The sequence below is a fragment of the Venturia canescens genome, chromosome 2 (genome assembly GCF_019457755.1).
Source record: "Venturia canescens isolate UGA chromosome 2, ASM1945775v1, whole genome shotgun sequence".
NCBI lineage: Eukaryota > Metazoa > Arthropoda > Insecta > Hymenoptera > Ichneumonidae > Venturia > Venturia canescens.
In genome coordinates, this window is record NC_057422.1 from 10,893,342 (window position 1) to 10,916,730 (window position 23,389).

A 23,389-nucleotide genomic window follows, 5' to 3' on the forward strand; every position below is an offset into this window, starting at 1 on the left:
CGCGCGCGCGCGCGGATTGCTCGCGGCTCTTTCGAGTATGCATGAATTTGTAGTGTATAACTATAAGCCACATTGTGTATTATACCGCGAGCTCTTCTTTCATCTCTCTTTCTCTTGATTTTCTCTGTGACGTATCTCCCTCGTTCGTTCTGGCTCCGCGATTAATGAGATGTAAACAATTTAACGGTAAATTAGGCACAACAATGGGCCGGCCGATCAGCCTTGGTGAACATTTTATCGTCGTATTTTTCCCATTCTATCCGTCCGTTGATGCGCGAGTGAGAGAAAACAAGACACAACAATGTATTTGTGCTCGAGTATATAGTTGCATCGTCAAAAGCCCGATACGAGAGACTGACGATCGGAGGCTTTCCCCTCGTTCTTTCTTCCTCTCTTTATCCCCTTTCCCTCTGTCTTTTTCACGCGCCATCTTTGTCTTTCTCATCATCGGTTATGATGGGCAACATCGCGCAACAGAAATTCCACCATTGCCTACAAATGCTTCATTACGTCTTTCATACGACGGAAGAGTATAGAGCCACTCGCTGTATATACGCGGATTTATATGCGGTGGGAACGATCTTCGGGAATTTCGTGAATACTCTTCGCACACTCGCTAAACTCCCTTGCATATATTTTTCGTATTTTTCTCCTTTCTGAGCCTTTTCACGCATGAGCGCGAACGGATCTTTTGAAACTAATTTTAAGCGTCGTGTCTCCTCTCTCCGAACGTATATTCTTTCTCCGTATACTCTTCTCTCAGATCTTTCTCCTCTCCTGCTTTATTCCATCGCGGTTCAGGTGTCAAGCGATTCGTGGTTCCTCACCCGATAACAACGTCCTATCTTCTTGTTTTCTGTAGATATTTAACGTACACGTGTTCCGCACACACTTTGAGACTGCCAAAGGCGTCTCCTATTTTGACACACCAGTGTGTCTTCTGTGTTCGGATTTTGTACAATTTTCGTTCTCATATTTTATCAAATTGTTTTTTTTTGTTTGTTTTTTTTTTTTCAATTTTTTGCCGTTTATAAAAATCGTTGCTGCTCTTTGGAATAGAAATCGTTAAAGGAATCTATCAATAAATGTTTTCAAGCTTCTTTTTTATATCCGATGATAAAAATGCGCGGAGCTACAGATTTTTCAGAGTGGGTCGGGCTTTGTCCGTTTCGAGTTGAATGGAATATGTGATAGAGAGCGTCGATTTAGGGAATCCGAGGGGTTTCATGAACAAAAACCACTTTTTTGCGGTCCCTAACCTGGCCAGTGTGTCTCGTGTATTTTCTTATACTTTTATTTTCATCGTCCAACACTTTCGTTTATAAGATCGTATGTACATATATATTTTTTCAAACATCTCTCACAAGAAAGACACGAAATTACGAGCACTTAAAAAATGCGTGAAACGAATTTATGCAAAGAGCAGTTCTTTTGTTCGCGCGTATCTCAACTTCTTATGCTTCTCGTTGGAGCGTGCAAAAAGCAACTATTTTACTGGCATTCACAGGAAGGTTAATGGCGCGAATTCGTGTGTGTGCGCGTCTGTGTAGACGCATGCATGATCGTTTTTGGGGTTTGAGAACACATGGCTCAGTCGTTAGAATCTCGATAGCTACGAAAGGCACCTGTTATGTCTTGGCTCGCCATTATTTCATGGAAAAAGCGCTTCTTCTGAAAGGACACGCCGAAACAAGTGGAAGAGAAAGTCTATATTTGCGATTTTATTTAGTTACGGCCCATCGATTGGCTGCAGTTTTCGCTTCGAATTCCACCTTCAGTAAAATACACCCACATTATGTAGCAGACATTAGTATACGCCAGTGTGTTATTTAACGAAGATTTTTTTTTTTTTTTTCAAAATCAACCATAAAATTGGGCAAATCTCATTTTCTCTTTTGCCTTCGCGTTAAAACGTCGAAAACAAGTAAATTATGATATTTAATACAATTTGGGTAAGCAGGTATTTCGGTCGAGTGTGTGCGCGTGTGTGTGCGGTCGCTCTTCTCTCCTGCGTACGTTGACCATTCTGGAATCCTCGGATAGAAGCTGCAAGGCTCCGTAAATCCAGCATTCGAGCTCAGAAAAGTGGTTTCCAGAGAGGTTCTTCGATTTCAAGGATTGTGTGCGAGGTCCAAAGTAGATGGAAACTTGTCTCGATTCTCTCGCTCCCTCTCCGCATATACGTACAAGTCTTTGCACCCTTTCTCGTACAGCATAGACTTGTTTTCTATTATATACCTTTCGGTTCATTGCTCCATACGTGCATTCACTTTCCATCTTTCTTTATTTTCGTCCTGCTCTACACTTCCCGGGCGCTTTTAATTTCCCAGTGGATAAACGCACTTCAATACACCGTCGCAGATGGCTCTCGGAGGCCGGGATTTATGAGTCCTTTCCGAGCGAGTTCAAAACACTGTGATTATTGAAAATTTCCCGTTTCCGCAGAACACTCGCTTCAATATTTCTGCTTTTCAAAATAACGAAGAAATTCCTTTTTTCAGTGTCGATTTGTTGAATCGATTATTTTCAGATTTCACCACCATTTGAATAATCGAAACCTTTAATCGCTGCATTAGAAATTTCTGTGGTACCCAATTTTCTACGATTGAACGTTACTGTCAAGGCTGAACGGAGTCTGTGCCGTATGTGTATCCTCAAGTCAATCGCAGATGGAATGATTAATTTGCTCCAGAGTAATTCCGGGACAGTGGGCACATGTGCCAAACTATAATTTGACCAATTAACTGGTTATGGCACATACGTTTCTCTAAAATTTACGTGCCAGAACTAGTGATAACGTCTGGATGTGCGCACTGAATTATTAGTATCGGAGATGGCGAGCGTTATCGCTGCCACCGGTTTTGGCACGCCAAATTTTTCAAGTTTTCACCGATTAAACTTGTGACACGGAATTGTCCAGAATCGTATACGTTTAGTGCTCGATCTGGTGACACAAAATTCGCACCTGAGCCAATATACAAATGGAATTCCTTCAAATTACAAATATTTTTGAAAGAAAAATGAGTAATGAGATGCTACAATAATAATATTGTTGCGATGTGGGTGAAATAAATAGTCGAACTAGTTTTTAGAAAGTACGGGACAGTTTATTACATAACAGGATACAATGCGATGTGTATCGCTCGAGGTACGTATTATCTTGTTTATTACAAAGGACGATCGTTGTCAAGGAACATGAGATCTCCATTTCAGTAATAAGGAAAATACATGCACGTGCAAGAGGGGCAAACCGTAGCAATATGAATGGATTCGTATCATTGGCAAGAGTCTAAAGTGTGTAAATTTTAAGGCTGCGGAGAGAAAAAGATGCGAGCAGAGTCGGGTACCGAGAGCTCAGAGCTGTATAAATAGTGAATAAGCAAGCTGCATAATGCAGAAGAGATGACTCTAAGAATGATGTGAAAATAAATGAAGAAAGAGAGGAGGGCGTGCTTAGAGGGCGGGGCGGGAGGGGGGTTTAGTGTGAGAAGAGCAGTGCGCGGATGAAGACTTAATTCATCAGCGTGGTTGTTCGCGATGCTGTTCGCCAATCTCTCTTTCAACGAGTGAGCTCGTGAAAGCGTAGAAGGAGAGTGAAGAGTTACACAGCGAAGTGTAAGCAGTAGGATTGAAGCTTACAGTATCGAGGATGATGAAGCTCGTTCCTTCGTTTATTGCGTTGCGAGTGAGCAGCAGTAGTAGAAGTAGATGAAAGAAGAATAATAAAAATAAGAGGACGAAGCGATAGGGGGAAGTGGACGTTCTTGGGCTAGGGATGAGCTAGTGCCCGACGAGTGTGTATAGACGCGGAGGAAAAGGAATAAGGCGCAGAAAAGAGAGAAGAGCCACTCCGAAGCAAGGGCCAGAATCGCGAAGGAGAGAGCGAGAGACTCGAGAGGGTTGCAAGAGAATAGTAGTAATGGTAGTTGTAGAAGTAGAAGCATAAAGTAAAAAGGCAGAAGGTGCACAGCAAGAAGCGAGATGAGAGAAGGTGAGGGCGTCGGGCAGGAGCGGAGCGGTAATTTACGAGGTATCGAAGACCTTGTACACTCCCACCCGCCACAACGAGGCAGAAAGCTAACACACACACACGCACACACACAGGGAGGCACGTACACACAAGTACGAAGCAGGATCGAGGGCCTCGCCCCGCGGAATCCAGTCTTAGCCTTAACTCACCGCGGCGCGATACCTCGCCTTTTCCCATGCCCACTTTCGGGCCTCCTCTGTATACTTTCTTGGAGCCAAGTGTAGACAACGCTGTTTCTCTCTCCCTCGCACTCTATCCCGAGCTCGCCGCGCGCGTAAGTTCCTCTCTTTACCCCTCTTTACACGTGCCTCCGCCATTTACCATTTTCTTATGCCCACAAGACGAGATGAGGCGTCCCTCGAAATATAGAGGAAAGAAAGGGAGAGAAAGAGGGAGGGAGAAAGCGATAACTGCTCGTCGCCACCGCCTCATCTCCGCCCCTTTCCCCCCTGCTCATCGAGACGTGATTCACGTTTTATTCACCTGAGCACAATGAGCCGGGGAGCCGGTTTTAATAGAATTTTTTATCTCACTATATTTTCCTAACGATCCCAATGCACGGAGTACACATATACACACGTTACTTTAAACCGCAGATATCTTATCGTTGCGCGCACGTATCAAGGACAAAATGTCCGTTCCCCCACACGTACACACACGAGAAAAAAAACACGATAATCCACATACGCACGCATATTTTCAGATTTACGCGTAGCCATGAATTACAGCGATTCAATTGTGAAGAGTGAGGCAGCGATATTTTGATAACGAGTTACTTAAGACTCCGTAATACAAATAGGCGTGGTGTTCTCCTTTGATCGATAGGACGATTCAATTATTATAACGGTTTATCCAATATTAATAATAATAATGTCCCTCTCTCCCTATACATCGATATACATACAGAAACATTGAGCGATTCTCGCGTGAGCGAGAATGAATAGAGCTCCTCTCCATGCCGCATTATGTAACGTCATCGTTAGGATATCTCAATCGTTGACTCGATCCCCTCAGCGTGATAATCCATTATTAATGCGCGCGAGAACAAGTGAACATACGCGTATACAAAGGCGTCGCGAAGCCTCTCCTGTATGTAGAGTGCCTACACGGATTACTTTCTCTCCTAGAATATATATTGTGCCGCGCAGTTAAAAGTTCAGGCGCGAAAGACGTACGGGGATTGAGAGAGGAAAGGTTTCGAGTCACCTCAGCGACGGATTGCGTATTATGTTGAACGTCTCGAATGGACAATAAATACGGTCCGCGCAAGCGAATGAATAAACATACAGCTATAGAATCTCTCCGGATCCAGGGATATAGATTGAGATAAAGATCCAGTGCGCGCATTCGTTCGAATGCACTCCGCCGCGGCCGCGCTTTCGCACAGGCGGTTGTGTGCCGCATGGATTTCGAGTATCTACAGATACTCACGGTACACGTGCTTTCGTGCAGAATATACATACGCGCATTCACGCAGGGACGTGTGTATATGCAACTCGTTGACGCGCGGCGCGTGCCTCGCTCGTAATCTAAATATCATCAACGAGCGTTACTAAATGGAAAGTAATACACATCGCGCGCGCGCGAACGCTGGGCACTGGGCTCTCGCGCATTATGCATCTTGTATGTATACGTATATCCACGCGTATACATAACGCAGTACGCGATGATACGCGAAGCGGAGCGGTATTATAAACCGCGCGAGACGAGACCGAGACACGCCTTGCGCAGAGAGAATATAACGATACATTATTTCCCATTCGCAATGCATCACAAATACTCTCTCTCGCGGGTACTCTCTTCTCTCTCTCTCTCTCTCTCTCTCTCTCTCTCTCTCTCTCTCTCTCTCTCTCTCTCTCTCTCTCTCTCTCTCTCTCTCTCTCTCTCTCTCTCTCTCTCTCTCTCTCTCTCTCTCTCGCTCCGGTCCCGCCGTCGCTTTCTCTCTCCTTCGTATCCTCCCGTATGTAACATTGCCTCAAACGACTTTTTCTCAACAATTACGTAACGAGAAAATGTTTAATGGTTTAACTGAAAATGACTAATAAGCCGTCAACACTGCAACGCGTTATTTATGATTTTCATAAATCAACGTTAGCCCCCCACCCTCTTGTTACGTCTGTATCTATGTGAACGCGGATTCGTGATACGTGGATGTGTATCGGTGCTACGGGCATGTGCAACTGAATAATAACTCGTTTACGATTGCTTTTTCGCGTGATATTAAAAGATTGTCCAAAAGTATCGAGCGAGTACGCACGCAGACGGATAGCTGCGCGGTGTGTACTCGAGTTTGCGGAGTATACGCGGATGAGGTACTCGCCTTCGAATGCCAATATTCGATAAGAGTTATTGGCATGGTCACTCAGTTGATGCGAATGCAAAAACTGGCGTTGCTTTCCTTTTGTTTTTCATTATTGTTGTCTTTGTTGGGTGTTTTTCTATCTTTGTCTCTCGCTTCATGTTATAATAGTGGATGTCGCTATCTTCTTCCCCTCCCCCCCCCCCCCCCCCCCCCGCCCCCTTTATCTCCGCATTCAGCTCTTTTTACTTCTTCTTCCTTCTCGCTCTCTCTTTCTCGCTCTCCCGTTCTCTCGAGTCCGCGCTGAGTTTCATAAAACCTTTGCATCTCCGCATGTCGGGAATGCAATCATCCTTGCACAGGTTTGTTGGAGTACGAAAGTCCGGTTTGGTCGGTTGAGGGGGTTTCGCAGCGCGAGGAGGATGCAAGGGAAGAGGAAGAGAGGAGATGCTCGAGGCAGATTCTCCTGCTATCCCTTATAACCTGGCGAGTTGCGAGCGCAATCCTTCGCCTCGCTCTCTGCCTTCTGCTCTCCCTCCTCGAGTCTCCCTCTCTCAATCTCCGCGATACTGCGTTATACTCCGTTCGCTGTTGTGCGAGGGAGAACGAGAGTGAGGAAGAGTCTGCGTGTGTTCTCAGCTTGCCGGGAGATGAGAACGAGGTCCAACTGTGACCACACCGTGTTCGCTTCTTCTCTTTGTGCGCAAGCTGGATGCTGGCGAAGCTTTCTCGCTTTCTCTCTGTGATCTCCTCTTCCCCAAGCGGAGTCACGCTGCAAGAGGAACGGAGAAAGCGAGAGAGCGCTTTCGGTCAGCATCAGCAGGAGCAACGATTCAACATCAGCGACGCGTAATTTCGCGGTTATATTAGAACTCTGCGCGAGACCGGCAAGAGGGCCCATTGACTTAAGCGATCGCGACAAGAAAACGAGAATCGCGACGTATACCGTCTCTCGTCGCCGTTTCTCTCCCTCTCTCCCCGATTACACGGAGATCGCTGAGGCCTCGCGAGCACCTAAAACGGACATTCTACAGGAGTGATTTAAGATTTAAGCGGTCACGCGGAGAGAAAGAGGAAATCGCTCGCTCTCTCGCTTTACTACTCGACGCTTCTCTTCGCCCGTGCGGATAGATCGATGTTCGCCAAGTAATACCACCAATAGAGAGCCTCTCTCACTCGCTTCCCGCCACTATTTCTGTAGCGCATGGTGCGTTGACCCAACGGGTGCTCCATACACGAACGTACTTTATAACTATGTACACTCTCTGTGTGTACTCATACAACATATTCCTTTCGCTATTGACCTTAAGGCTTACATAAAGTTACGCCGGGACCGCACAAATCGCCTGCCAACGACCTGACCATTCCCATCCTGACCTTTCGCGCTTTCTTCACACTCACGTGCACTTAGTCAACGCTCGCGAATAGTACTCGACAATACGTTCACAGATTTATGCACCTACCGATATATAAAATCGCACTTAGATAAACACATGAATGTATCCTTAATGTCATTATATATATTGGCGATATTTCATCCGCCGTCATCAGGCTTGAATTTTGTCTTTCGCGCATGATTGATGACGAATGTTTCTCTTTTCATCTCGACCTCTGAGATATCAGATCTCGTACGTCTCCGTTATACGTGTCGTCTCGCGAGTTCATCTGCGAGATGAATAACGCCAACGAAGAATCTGTCCGAGTCCGACCAAGTTCGCTATTCAGGCTTCTTAGTTTATATTTTTATAAGCTCGTACCCTCGTGCGTCGTCTCACTCGTTGTGTTAACGGTATTACGAAGAAATATCAATTTTTTTTTTACTTCCAGCTGCAGCATAAACGCACGTGTAATTAATAGGATAAATGGTCCGACAGGGAAGTAAGAAAGCTTCGGGTCGCTCGCTTTATTCAACATATTCAAAGGGAAAAGAATGCGCGTGAAAAAGAGATAACGCGCGCCCGCGCGCGCGCGGCAGAGTCACTCTGCGTCCGCAAATCCTTTTGTTCGGAGCCTACAACAAGCTGCCTTAACCCACCGCGCGAACACGAACCCTCGCAGCAGCAGCAGCAGCAACGAGATGAGAGAGAACTTGCGTAGGCATAAATGTGATCGTATATATCGGGCATTTTACATTTACTTGGACAGGCCTCTCATTCAAACCGACTCGAATTACTCGCATTATCCTTCGAATCATTGCCTTAGTTTTGCTTTTTAATTCTATTTTATTATTTATATTTTCTCGTTTATTTCATAAACATTGACATTGATACTTTCTGGAAAAGGAATTTGCCATTACGCTCCTCTCCGGGTGCAAGAAATTCATTTGACCGGATTATTTTTCGTTTTCGTGATAATCATGTGCCTCGGGGGTCATCGACTCATTACACTCGTTCATTGAGTGTCAAGATTACGATGAATTTTGCAATATTAAAATAACCATTACTTAAGAAGGGTGGATCACGAAATCAAAATAATCAGAATTTGATTAAATTTATGGCGATAACACACTCTTTGGCATCAAGAGACGCGGTAGCGGCTTGACGCCAAGTATTAAAAAAAAAACGAGAGTGTAAAAGAAAAATATCGAGTATACAAATACAATTTTTTTCACATTTTTTTACCACATGGTTATCGAATAATTGAGCGTTAAATCCAAGTTCTTATGCACGAGATGTATAACCGTGTATATGTAAACTCTATGCTTATACACGTGAACTTTAGTGTTCAATTACTCGAGAGCTGTGTGGTAGAAAGATCTAAAAAAATGTATATTGTCTTATATACTTTTGAAGAATAAATTTACCAAATTTTATGAAATTCTTGTCACTTTGAAATTCTTAATATTTTTAACACGGTTTAGCATGGCAACATTGTATCGTCGCGATCCACCCTCCTTAATAAAAGACAAAAAACTGTGACATTTGAGGGTTGATCGAATCTGGTAAAAAAAACAAAGAAATACAAGGGGAGGGGGGAGCTAGGGGATGATACTTCAAAGACCCAGACAAGATAATCGTCAGGAGAGGGTTATACGAAGTAGATCTTTGGCAAAAGAGGATTACGCGGTCGGCTACGATGAGGAACGTCGGAATAATTAAACAGGTGGCATCCAGAGAGCGAGCAGAGAGCAGCCAGGAAGAGAAGTCAACGAGTCCGAGCGTTGATGGAAGAGTTGGGGATGGACTGGTCATTATAAATTAATGCCCCGGCACACGCTATACGACGATTATCCGCGCAAGAGAGCGTGGCAAACTGACCTTGTCATGTATTTATATGTTCGACATAAAAGAAAGAAAATAAAAAAAGAAATTGCCAGTGTGCCTAACTGTTTGGAAAGTGTGTCACGACAATTTTACATTTTTTTTCGATTCCATAAGGGCGTCGAAAAAATTACGGAAATTGCTAATTTAAAATTAGCCAAATGCATTTCGTATTACGATTTTTTAGGCTTTATTAGAACGAGAAAATTTTTGGATTCCGGTACAGAAAAATCATGTCTTGATATTCGCGTTTCTGTCGCTCTTTTATTTTTCTCGCTTTCTATAAAACAATTAAAGTCCTCCCTTTCATCTCGATCGTCATAACGATCTCAACATATTTCATACATATCGATACGTTATAGATCTTAATTCTCTACAATTTTACTTTCGTAATAAATTCAAGAAATTTTACGAGTAAAATCAAGAATACGTGCGTCCTGGACGTTATATTTTTTGTTTTTACATCGATTCATTTGATTTTCTTTGTGCAATGAATTTCTCTCCGTACTGACGAACATGATGTTGGATCGTTACTGATCTCTGCTTCATCATCCGTAAAAACTCGAATATCTTTCGTTCGGGGAGACGGTCGAGAAAAAGTGAGAATTTTTTAGTTTCGATGCACGGAGTCTCCTTCGTGTGTTCGTGTGTGTGTTTTGCAATCTCGGGACTTTAAGACTTCAAGACACCTACGCGATTCTCCACTTCTTTCGCCTTTTCTTCTTTATCTTCGAATCGTTTGCTCGGGAGTTGGCATCTTCGTTCGAACGTATGTATATGTATAAGGATGTCGGGCCTGAAGCGCGCGAGGCGCGAATCTCGTAAAATCCGGACCAACAAACCAGACACAGCAGCATTTGCCGCTGCATCAGCTAAAGCTGTGTGTAGCACACAGGACGAAGGCTTAGAAGTGGCTAACTCTCATCGCTTGTATTCCCGAGGACGTACGACCGATCGATGTTGCGATTCTGACGCGTTTTTCTCGCGACGCGACACTCTTATTCCCTGTACTCACTCCTTCTCTCTCTCTCTCTCTCTCTCTCTCGTTTTTCTTTTTCCTCGATCGTACGTTACGTCTCGCTGCTATGGGTTCTGCTGGCTCGTGTGCATGGACTGGTCCACTGGAACATATCGTGTTCAGTAAATCCTCAGATCTGATTCGACGAGACCTAGGGAGAAAGAGAAAGAGAGAGAGAGAGGGGGGGGGGGGGGGGAGAGTGAAGACGATCGGACGAGATACTTGGCAAGACAGGAGCACGGGCGAATTAACGATCGCGATTTTTTCCGTCGCTAACAATTTTAAATTTCTTTCTCTCGCCTCTTTCCTTTATATATTTTTCCTCCCTGCGCCTGCTCTGTCGCGTCTCGTACGGATTGAGAGTTCTCCGCGAGCGTTCCGGAGACGCCCGCCTTTCCCCGCGGATATATCACGAATAGATTGTAAATCCTGAGGCTCCTTTGCGCCCAAATGGAAAGGGGCATTCGCTTGAAATTTCAACGTCTTTATGAGCGCGAGTTTCGCTATCCAAAGATCGAAAAGCGACACGAGCACAAGCTGCATGACTGCGGCCTTGTCTCCGAAATTTCAACGGAGACAAATACCCTGAAAGCAACACGAGAGAGGATGAGAACGAGCGAGAGAAAAACCCCACAAAAGTGAGTAGGAAGACGGGTAAGGAGTCCTGAAAAAATACCCTCGTGAAAAAAGTTACAGCCTTACATACGCACGCTCGCTTTTAACGTCCAATTACTTGGCTGGCCCGCTTCCTCCTACTCTCACCGTTCCATCGATCCTTCGTGCCCTCATACATACACACAGGCACGCTCGCACATCGAGCTATGTTGAGTGCATATACGTGTGTATAAGGCCCAGACGCATTGTCATTTGGAAGTAAATTTCTCAAATTACGGAGCGTGAAGAATGGTCATGAGGTACCCCTTCGTCCACTTCTATATATGTTCGCGTGTTATATATGTGCCCGTGGACATTACGATGTTCCCTTGATTCCCAGAAACCTCTCTTCTGGCTTCGTCATGTCCCGGCACAATTTCATTCGTTATTTCGGGGAGAGATTGAGAGAGAGAGAGAGAGAGAGACAAAAATTTCACACCCAATTACCTTTATTTGAGCACGCCCGATATAATTTCTCGTTTTTTCTTTCTTTTTATTTTTTGTTTTATTTTATTTTTTCAAATATTAAATTCGTTTATTCCCTAATGCACCGTTGTGCTTTTTCCTAATCGCGGACACAATTACGTCGGCGGCGCCGTGGGATTATTTTTATTTTCCTACATTTTAAAACCAGGTGTTGAAAAGTCTTCGCGCGGAGATAGGGACGTGGGCGCGTGGGTGGGTCACACGAGGATTTCTCGAGCTTTACATCTTGAGAAAAAAAGTCGATCGCATACTTGCCGTAAATTTAGATTCGACGAAGCACGACGTTTTATTATCCGTTCGAATTCATATCGTAGCAGCAGTACCAAGAGTTGTTTTCGCGTCCAGCGAAATTTTGCTCGGTGTGCAGCAGACAAAATTCGATCACGTCGAATCCAACGAGAGCACACCGAGCGCGAGCACAAACGAACGCAGATTCGAGGAAAACTATTCAAAGACTCGGAGTGACGACGAATTACGTTTATGCTCAAATAACAGTCCGGAATTGAAGTATTTTCGATTAGAGTAGTAATCCAATGAACCGTCAAAATCGTATCGTCGAAACGTCACGCAATCAAGCAGAGTCATAAATAGTGGAATCGAGCGAGCCGACGGATGCTGCTGTTGAAAAAAGGAAGGACGACGTTAAGCCCCTCGAAATAGGACTGAAATAGTACTGTAAATATTATCGGTCGAAGAGCGGAGTACAGAAGCCAGTTTGGCTATGCTGGACACAGGAAAGCATGAACTAATAGCTCTACCGATATACGAATCTGCCGCTAATTAATTAACGCCCTCGTTGATCCCCTCGTATCGTGACAGTGCCACCGGAAACTTGATGAAGATGCTTTTTTTCCTCTCGTTATTATCATTCCCTCGCGACTATTATATTTATCTCTAGGTCGTCTCATTCTTTTCGAATAGCAGATCGACTGATATGTTTTCGTCGTCGCACACATTCGCGTGTGCGTCCCTGTAAACGAGCAGGATTCCGATATGACGAGAATCTTGAAAGAGCACTTCCCTATTCCTCGTGTGTGACACACGCGACACGGTGCGGTCGACCGAGGAGCGAGTGCGATCGCGCATTCGTGAGAGCAGCTCGCCACCAGGCAAAACGAGCGCGCGCGCTCGAGCGACCTCTTCGTCGTCGCGCTCCCGCTTGCTCCTGCCCGCGGACACCAACGCAATTCCGCTTTATCTCGTTCTTATCCCGCGGCCACTCGTCCCTTCTCTCGTCTAATTAATTAACTTTTACGAGGCTGCCAAGTGCTCGATGAAGATTGCGCACCGCGACCGCCTCACGAATCTATACGGACCAACGTTAACTACGTACCTGTATATACATACATGTGTCGTATTTATATGTACGCGCATGTATATACATAGATACACGTATAAATATAGCACACGATAGCCCACACTCGAAGAAACCGGTGTTGCGCGCGGTCACACGCGCTCGCGCCTCCGACCACCTCGGTTCTCTCAATCTATGCACACACATATGCGTAATGATTTTCTCATTTATACAGGTAGTATATATCAATATATAGGCAAGAAATACACTGAGCAGTCAACAGATCTTCTTGGTTTATTCATCATCGTATGGGGCTATTAACACCAAAGTGCTGCAGTCATCGCGAGTCTGCAAAATATTTAACGTCTATTACGATGTCTCTTGCTATTAAAAAGATTCTGAGCTGGTGCGATCAGAGGCGTGTATTCAAGTACCAATATAGGCTACATTAATCTTAATCTCTCTCCGCGCGGAAAGAGGTATAAACTATTTTACTTGCTTTTATGGTGGTTTTGTATTTTCTTTTCTTATTTCCATCGTGACAATCTTTTTCGGCCCTCTCCGCGACGATGATTTATCTGAAAAAAAGAATGCACTTAATTGCCGTAATTGGAAAACATAATTAATGCCCACTCGTTTATCGCATCGTGCGGCGATAGCACGCGGGCGCTTTACGACGCAATTATATATTTCGCCTGACATTTTTTAAGGATGAGATATAAGCGTACTTGTTATTCGTACTGTTTTTTTAGTGATCGATATCGAGAAATTTTGTTGCGTGTTATTCAAGGACGCCAAAAATTTGAGAACGAGTTTGGAGTTTTGTACTTTCGTCGTTCGTTGTTAAGTCCCGCGGGGATCGATGTCGTTGCGGTGTAAAATATACCGAAGAACGCGTCGGCGAGGGCGAATAATGAAATCAACTTTGCAAACCCTTGCAACAAATGGTTACTCTATCGGGGGGCCACCGGAGCAAAACAAGAGTCGTGGAACGTGCTGTAAAACGGTTGCTCGTTGATTTCAAAGTGCTCTAGCACACGTTGGTCGTTTGAGTTTATATCACCGGAGTGACGGGAATTTATTGCTTTTAGAATAACGAGGGTAGAGGCGAAACTGATAATTGAAATCGTGTCGGAGCGATCGGTTCATTGAACGTAAACGATTAAAATATCCATATACGTGGCTATAAATGTGCGTAACTCACGGGATTTCGCAATTTATAAACTATATGGACACAATATGTACGTGCGCGCATACGTATATACAAACTCACTGGATGAGAGGAGCAAGCGGAAAGAGCAGCAAAAGTAAGGTATAAGAATCAGGAGAAGAATATAAGCGCGCTCGCGCGCGAGAAAGCGAGCAAAGAGAAGCAGGCGCATTAAAAGAGGACGAAATGAAATAAAGTCGCGGGCGGCAGCAGTCCCCAAGTTAATTTGCATCCTCGGACAAGGCTAATTACGGGTCTTGAACTCTCCGCTATCCTGTATGTTACTCTCATCGTACGTTCATGGCGCGATTTAACTTGTGCAACGCCCGCTGAACCGTTCTCGCCCGCTCTCGCACGCGCAATCTCATTCCTGTAAATACACACGCCTTGATATTTTATATACAAAATGTGTGTGTGCGTGTGTGTGCCTGTGCATGCATGAATTATATGAGAACATATATAAATTTGCTCTACTCCCGTTTCAAATGTTATTATTATAATCGTAATGATTATCATTATTATTATTATTATTATGATTGTCGAGTATACAGAGATATGCTGGACTGACGAATAAAAGGTTGGCACACATGCACACCGTGTCAGCGAGAGATGTGTGCACCGGATCGAGAAAATTATTCCTTTTCGTTGAGAGATGAAGGGGCCGGTTTTTCTCTCTGCGTCAGTCACGTTTTGACCAAACCCACCCTGGCATTGATAAGTTTCGTGGCGCGTACATGCACACACGCCAAGACCCGGCACTTGTGTAAGCAACTTTAAATTATACTCCATTTAAGAGAAATGAAGTTATTCGCATAAGTTCTCCCGGTGCTATTATAGCCTGTGTCGCGTATTGTATATTTGTGTGGTGATACGCGGGTAATATGTAATTGCTTTGATGCATTTTGCATACGAGAAATCATGAGAAAAGCAGCGAAAAAATTCACAATTAAACATAATCACTGTATTAACATGACGGGAAGGATACGGAGAGACAGTTTATATATAAAACTCGTTTCACGTTTGAATTCCTGGGCGTAAAAACGATTACGGAGTGATTCGAGTTTCTTTTGATATGTTTTTTAAAAATACTCGAGTCGCGTTATTACTCGAGAAAAGGTACTACGAATTTTCACTCGTTATCGAACGCGCGTACCGGATTTCCACGCAACTTCGTTCCTTTTTGTCTCTATATTCGTTGAATCGAACGGTCGAAAGAGTTACGGGAAACAAGGGGAGTTCGTAACGCCCCAGAATTTGCACGTTTATTGTCGCATTAATAATTCATGCCTGTTGCGCAATTTTTAATCAGCTGCCGTCTGCCATTGATTGATGCTGCCCTCTCGCGCCCCCACGGGCCTCTTTCTACCTTCCTCTCGCGGATTTACATACAGAACGAAAGGAAAAAGTATTGACATACGATATATGTGTACGCGGGCGCATACAGGACGCTCCTCTCTTTTCCTCTCCTCTCTCTCTCTCTCTCTCTCTCCCTCGCTTACTCTTTCTTTCGGGGAGTCCGAAAAACCAATGGGTCTCGGCCAATCTCACGTTATGATGGCACACACACGCGCGCACACACAGGCTTGGCCCTTCATTCTTCATCCCTCTTCCCATTCACTCTTACCTTTTCTCACTCCCTCGTGAACTCTTCTTTCCTCGCAGCGCGCGCTTCTCTCTTCTTCTCGTACAAGATTAAAAAAACACACCGCGACTCGCAATCGGCTTTCAGCCTATTGGCCCTTTTTTATTCCACATCGTTATTGCTACAAGCCGAGCTCTCCGCGATTATACGAACCTCTTGGATACGTACTACACATGTGTATCTATATGGATTTCAACATGTTTTATTTTCCGTGTTACTTCGCAATGTACAGACAATCTCACGACAAAGTCGACGTTTGCACGTTTCAAACTCCCCATATATTTTGTGCTCGAAAATACAAATGCATGCGCACAGCGTTTATAATAATGAAAGGCCTGTGAAGATTCTAATTCACACGAAAATATCGGGTGCATTAACCGAATTACATTTCACTCGGTAGTCGCGGAGGGAAACTAAGCAGAAAATAGTTGCGTTTAACGCAACCGTGTGCACCAGCAGCAGCGGCAGTATTGTACGTTATTATGTGCCGACGTGTTGAGTGCTTTGATATTTATTGTCATAGCTCGGGAGGTAGGCAAATTAGCAATTGAAATTGGTGGTGAACCACAAAGGCCTTGCATGTTAAAAGTATCTCATAGCCAAAGGTGTGCTAACTATGCGCGCGATTACATTAAACGACGAAAAAATGGTCCGCTCCTCCGTGGTCGTGTGCCCTTTACAAACAAGCTAGTCTTATGGCATTACGGCGTAGTACATAACGGAGGGAGACGTAAGAGGACGCGGCGCTGCGTCGAAGCGTCAGAGCGTTAAGGTGCTCAAGAAAGATACTTAGCATGGAATAATGTGTTTACTCCGCGCGACGACGAGCTCCAAAGATCATCTCGGTGTAGCTCCCTCCCCGGGTGCAGCCGGTGTTAATTGTTTTCTCGATGATATTCATCGCTTCGAAGAACGAGAAAGGAGGAAAGCGGTGGATCGAGGTATACATTCGTATCGCGCGGTCGCATCTTTCTTTTGCGGTTTTGGGGGAAGGCACTCTACGTTTTCATCGACCTCGATATTTTTATTGGCGCGGAAACTAGCGAGCTCGCTGCAACAATCGTTTCAAATTTATACAGACTCTTCCTGGCCGGTCGTTGTTTTTTCGCACCCCAAAATCTGCGGGTTTCGCATTTTAACGATATTCCGATTCGTGCCGTTCGGATAGATAAACCGCGAGGTTATCACATTTCTCGACCACCCTATTCCGCCAGTTGGCTCATACGCGCAGCCGTGAATGTGCTCGGGGGAGCACTATTTAGCCTGAAAGATTCGAGCGCAGCTGCGACGAAAGCATCGCCTGCGCCCGCCCGCGGGGGAGGAAAAGAAATGAACGCGTGTATAATAATCCTCGCGGTCGCGGACGACGCGAATATCCCAATGAACGCGGCGTATATAATAAAAAGCTGTACGTAGTCGACGTCACACATGTACATGCGCGCGGGCATGTATGCGTGGAAACATTTATGTCGTGGTCGCGTACAGCAGCGAGGGCAAACTCGCAATATCCATGGGGCCCTATCGCGTCGTCGTACCATCTAACACATCTCGCGAGAAGCTATTAAATTTTACGATTTATAAAACAATAGCCGGGCTAAAGTTTATTGGTTGGGTTCGAGCGGTTGGTTCTTCGTTGATGGTGGGTAGCAAAAGCGTCATTCATCGAGTCTCGAGCAAGCTCGTCGCTCCTTTTTCTCTCGTACTATGCCTCTCCTGTGCTCTCTCTCTCTCTCTCTCTCTCTCTCCCTCCTCGTTTCTCTTCCTGCGTGTAGTTACAACGGAGCTTGATTCTATGCACTACGCTAAAACACGAGGGAGTCGCTGTGTTTTTGCCACGACGACTCTCCTAAGGGGTCACATGTGCAGCGCGGCACTCGACGCAAACGCTAAGAAAAACAACCACCGAATGAACGAAAGAGGAAAAAGAGAAACACGCAAGTGTCGCCGCGGGTCATCGAACTCGTTGGAGCCATTATTCGAGCCCAAATTCAACCGGCAACACCACATCGTACACGCTTTCAAACAACATTTACCTATAATAGCAGCATTTAAACGGAGCGACTAAAAATTGCATAACGCGAGAGGCAAAATAAAACTATTCTCTTACCAACGCAATAAGGACCGAGGCCTATTATTTTCGGTGAGCCAAGCGACAATCTCTCCGTTTCTAACCGACTATGAAACAATAGAATTCCATCGCCTTTTTCGTCTAATTAGCCCTCACGCAGCCGACTTTGTCTGTTTATAACGTTGCTCCATGACCGTGACTCTCGCCGTTGCTCGTTACGCCCTCGCAGCTTCTCTTGTACTATCGGCCACTCGCTTCTTCTCTCACTATTCAATATACCAATACACACGCGTCTACGCTCGTCCAGGTATCTAACCAGGCATTATATGCGTACAAAATATATCGATGTATATGAATCGTTCGATGGGTGGAGCCCCTTAAAAAGCCAAGGGTTTGTCTTGCTCTTCCTTCCCAGTACACCGATCCCACATTGACTTTTTTCATTCATTCGTGAAATATGGAAATCTACAAATCCTTTAACATCTTTTGACTATTAATCATTACGAAAACGTGTCATCTTTGATTTATTAGCTGGAAGAAGAATTTTACGTTTAAAATAGTTTAGCATGCTTGATACAAGGAATTCCAACCGATCGAGCCAACGAGAAATCCAATTAGTTAAATCACCAGTGAGGAGCCAATCTCAATTACTTTTCGACTTCTGCTTCTATGACGCAAAATAGTAGCCACTACCGAGAACAATTTTTCACCATTTTTTTTAGAGTTTCTTATTCAGATTGCAATTTTCTTAAAATTATAATCATAATTATTCTTAATATTATAATTATCGCGACCCTTGTGAGATTGGGGGACGCGCGGTAGCAGCTCGACCTCAAGTATTGAAAGAGAAAGCTTAAGATCGAAACTGATTCGATGAGGTTAACTTGAATATGATGTAAAAAGCCACTTTAACCGAAAGTCGATCGAAATTAACTTCGATCTTTACGACCTCAGGAGTGTTCAGAAATGTTGATCAGCTGCCATGTCCACGGTCGATCGAATATTACCGCATCGTCTGGATAAAATTATAACTTTCCACTCCACGATTCCAAATATAATAAGATTTTCAATACTCTAAATTTTCACAGTAGCTTAGACAACGATACGTTGTTCCTAAAAGCACCATAAATCCTCGCAACGAAACTGTGAAATAAAAAATCGTGCCTCTGAATAACCCTTCAGAATCCTTAATCACTTAACGAACATCTGAGAAGCAATTTTTACGAAATATTATAAACACGGTGCCTCTGTCACGGTGTAATGAAAATCACTGACATTTGTCCCATACTCAATTAACATCAAAGTCACGAATTTACTATTATAACAGCACCACTTTATTATTTAGTGTTTTTGTTATAGGTAAAAAAAATACAATCGATCCTACGAACAAGAACTTTATTTGACCAACTGACAACACTGTTGGCACACATCAATAGTCAATTCTCACATCGTCACAGCAACGACCTTCATAAAGTACATGAAAAATATATAATAACTTCAACATTTAAGAATTTCCAAAGATTGTAAAAACGTATAAAAAAAAAAAAAGAAAAAAAAAACCATCTCAGCATGTTGAGTCGAGAAAAAATTTGATCCATCTCGTTTGCTAAATGAAATTGCATCGTGGCTGTAGGTTTACGTGTCGAATAGGAGGTTGGCTCGGAAGAGAGATTGCCTGGACAAACCCTCTGGATGCACCAGGAAACGAACGGCGGAGCGGCGAGGGGGGAGTGGCGGGGAAAGGGGGGGGAAGCAGTGCAAACCGACGAGAAGGGAGAGAAGTACGAATACACGGTGCAGTGGGAGCAACTGCAGAGAGCACGTGCAATTCACGAGTGCGGAGGTAAAGAAAGCGAAAAGGTATGGCAACAGCGCTGGTTGGCCGGTTCTCCTCGATACGCTTGTTGGAGCTGTCGCACGCCGAGCAGCCGGCTTTCCGACATTTCCAGCGCCAAATTCACGAATAATTAATGGCTAACAAGGTGTTCCACGTTGACAGGTTGGCCCGACCCTTCCACCTCCCCCCGGCCGCTCTCGCGTCTTTCCTCCTTCTCTCATCGCTCTGTCTCTCTTTTGTCGGGCAATCTCGAGAATTGCCGTAAATCTATCAGAAGCAAACGAGACATTTTTATTTGTTTCTCGGGGGGCCACAATACGCGGAAAGTAAGACGAAAAATAACGAGGACGTTTAGGGATGTATAAACGCGGCGATTTGGTGCAGCGTAGCATGCTTTATGAATTGCATATTTTTTCTCTCGTATTTGACCATGCAGTTGTTCGCTAATTTTCAATGTTCAACAGTTTTATACGGTCTTCAATGAATTAATGTCAAAATACTAAAGATCGAACAAAATTTATTCACTTATTTTTTTATTGGTATCGCTGACAATAATTGCAAGGAAAAAGTAAACTTTTTTGTTTATTTTAGCTTCGAGTAGTCCCTTTTATGTGACATCGGACCTATTCGTTCGGTCGTTCGATCACGACTGCCTCGACTTCTCAAAATCTTGAGAGGGGGAATCGAGTCGCAGAAAAACACTTTACCCGAATTACATGGATTTAAATTTCAGGCCAGAACTCCAGTTTCAATTTCACGTTACAAATATGCTGTGCACATCTTCCGCTCTGTCTAGTGTGAATTTAGAATATTTTTCGTCGGATTTTTGTAATTTCACTCAAACATTGACTATCCGTAACGCCCACTTTTGCGCAGAAAATCACAGCCCATTTGTACACATCCATCAGGTTGATGGGGAGTATCGCATTCCGAGGAGGCTAGTACAACCACGAACCTTTGCACGTCTCGGAGCAAAAAAACCAGATAAAACCATCAAATGGAATTGCGATATGGTTTGAAGAAAAAAATACCATGCTCGGGGTTAGATCTAACGGGAGTACCGAGGCACATCCATAAATTTAGTTTACAGAAAAAAAGAAATCCACTCACGTAGATGGATCAATAAGAACGTGAAATTCGTATTGAAGAGAAGAGCCCCCCTATTTGTATATGATACAGAAAATTGAAGATAAACATGCTGCCCGATCTACGATCGGCTGCTGCGCAACGCGTTGTAGCTCTTAAGGCCCCGGAGCAAAATATGTTGATGGTTGATGTGCTCGTGTGCGCAATGTCCAACGTAATAAAAGCCCGTGTCGGGCATGCTCCCGTGTGCGTTTCTCATTTTTTTCCGACCTTTCGCTGCAGTTTTGGCATAACCCCACGAGGAGCTCTCCCTTTACTTAGTCCAAAGGCAAACTAATTTGACGGTTTCGCATGAGCGGAAAGTGCATCGTGCCAATTAACGCGAAAGGCAAACATCCTGGCAACCTCCGGGAGCAGCATCAAGCGAGCGTGCATATAAACCCTCTTGCTGCCCCCCCCCCCCCTCCCTCCCGCCCACCCCGCCGTTCCTCTTTTGGTCGTCTTTGCTCCGCACAACTAGTATTGGCCGCGGGCGAAAACAAGAGAACTCTCTCTCTCTCTCTCTCTCTCTTTTTCTCTCCATCTCTCTCCCGCACACTCCTCCTGATGCAAGGTCTCAAACATGCCGGAGATCCCATTTTGATGCTGTTGCAGCCTCTGCTTGCCGTAGAAACAACTTCCGGTCTCTCTGCTCCTCGCTGGCCTAGCTCGCTCGAGCGCCCTCTAGACACTCCGTGTCCCCACCTCGCCGCGTGTAAACACACTTGGCGTCCAAGTACGCGCTCCACTATACAAGCTAATATCACGAAAGACTTACACCCTTGGCAACGTTAAATCATCCGCGCACGATCCATATATACGTACGCGTACATCTCGATTTACTTACTAGACACAAACACACACACACACACACACACACACACACACAGATATTGTGAAACGTTCCGCAGTTTGCACAAAGGGAAAGCACATTTTTTTCTTTCACTTCCCGGATGGAGAGTTTGAACTTAAGAGCATGGATCAGTCGACTAACCTCACTTGGGATTTTTTAAATTGAAATTCTCTGACACGGTTTGACCGATTAAAAAAAAGGCTCTGTCAGCCGCCTACGCAGAAGGATGGCAAAATCGACTGACAGAGCCTTTTTTTAATCGGTCAAACTGTGTCAAAGAATTTCGATTTCGAAATTTGCAGCTATCACGGTTCGCACTCACGGTTCCGATATACCGACTGATCCGTCCTCTTAGGTACGGAAGTTTAAATATTAAGAAATTGATCAAATTTGGTGATAATGTTCTTCAACATCGAGTGCGAAAATACAAACAAAATTTCGAGTAATTACGCATTAAAGCAGATTTCTTATGCCCGGAATGTATAGCTATATGGAAACGCTGTGCTCATACACGTGAACTTTAGTGATCAATTACTCGATAACTGTGTAGAAGAAAAATCTTAAAAAAATTGTATTGTCAAACTTGGTACTAAAGAATATGCTCACAAAATTTTATAAAATTCTCAACATTTTGAAATTTTTTATGTTTTTAGCATGGTTTAGCATGGCAACATTGTATCGCCTGTACCGAATATCCTTAATCTCGAATATGTCGTGACGCTTTTTCTTAGGAATAACAAAGGAAAATAAACAACTCGATAGGAATGTTAGTGGTAACGGGTGAAGGATGAAAATTGAGCGATTTTTTGAAAGAATTTGCAACGAAATAAGAATCCCATCATCGGACAAGTACTCCAGGATTATTACAGGGAGCAAAAAGTACATCGAAAGGCAATATCGTCTATAAATGTTGAACGGTTGATCTCAAGGCTTTATTGGGATCCTGCAACGATTTTGAGCCCATGAATGAGATTTTCTCGGATACTTTCTCGCGTGTAATGTTCTCAGAAGACGTTTTTTATATGATTTGTTCTCAAGGATGCTTCATTCCGCCGATGGCCACATGCCCGGGTCGATCATTTCGTTCTCGTCGAAGCGCGCACCGAACGTGTTGCGAACTTCTTTAGATGCAGTTATTATGTTCCGGGACAAGATGCGCTCGCTTGCCCTCTGTGTTCTCGTGCCGCACACACGAGGGCGTACGTGTGTACGTGTGCTAGGCGCATTATATATAAATATAAGTTGGCGCAGCCCTCGAGACTTTGGGAGGTCGTTCCTTCTATATAGCTCGTTCTCATCGATTGGGCGTGACGAGCAAACTTTTCATACTCGTCGTCTCTACCTCTCTTTCTCCGTGCTCCTCGGCATCGGTTTCGTTCGACGGTCTTTCTCTCTCCATACTCGGTTTGTATTGCTATAAGCATCGGCCGGGGAGTCTCTTCTTCGTCTCTCGAGAATTCCGCACCGAAGATTCGTTCATCTTTCTCTTCTTCTCGAAGCATTTCTTTCTCCTCGCTTACTCTTTTTCCAGTGCTCGGACAAGCACACCGGAAGATTGCCAGACACACTCTCTGTGCTCGCCCTTTAAAGTTTCGATTCTTCGAACCTCCTCG

The 23,389-nt window shown here is 44.4% G+C and overlaps 1 protein-coding gene and 1 long non-coding RNA gene across 2 annotated transcripts in view; one reads left to right on the forward strand and one right to left on the reverse strand.

Annotated features, from left to right (window-relative positions):
* Su(var)3-3 (lysine-specific histone demethylase Su(var)3-3) overlaps positions 1-23,389 on the forward strand; it is a 171,571-nt gene that overhangs the window by 41,447 nt on the left and 106,735 nt on the right. The gene's annotated exons all lie outside the window — the stretch shown is intronic.
* LOC122405855 (uncharacterized) lies at positions 13,306-14,049 on the reverse strand. The gene is made up of 2 exons (XR_006259837.1): positions 13,783-14,049; positions 13,306-13,619 (listed from the first exon to the last, which is right to left on the reverse strand). It is a non-coding gene; the product is annotated as an uncharacterized lncRNA (long non-coding RNA).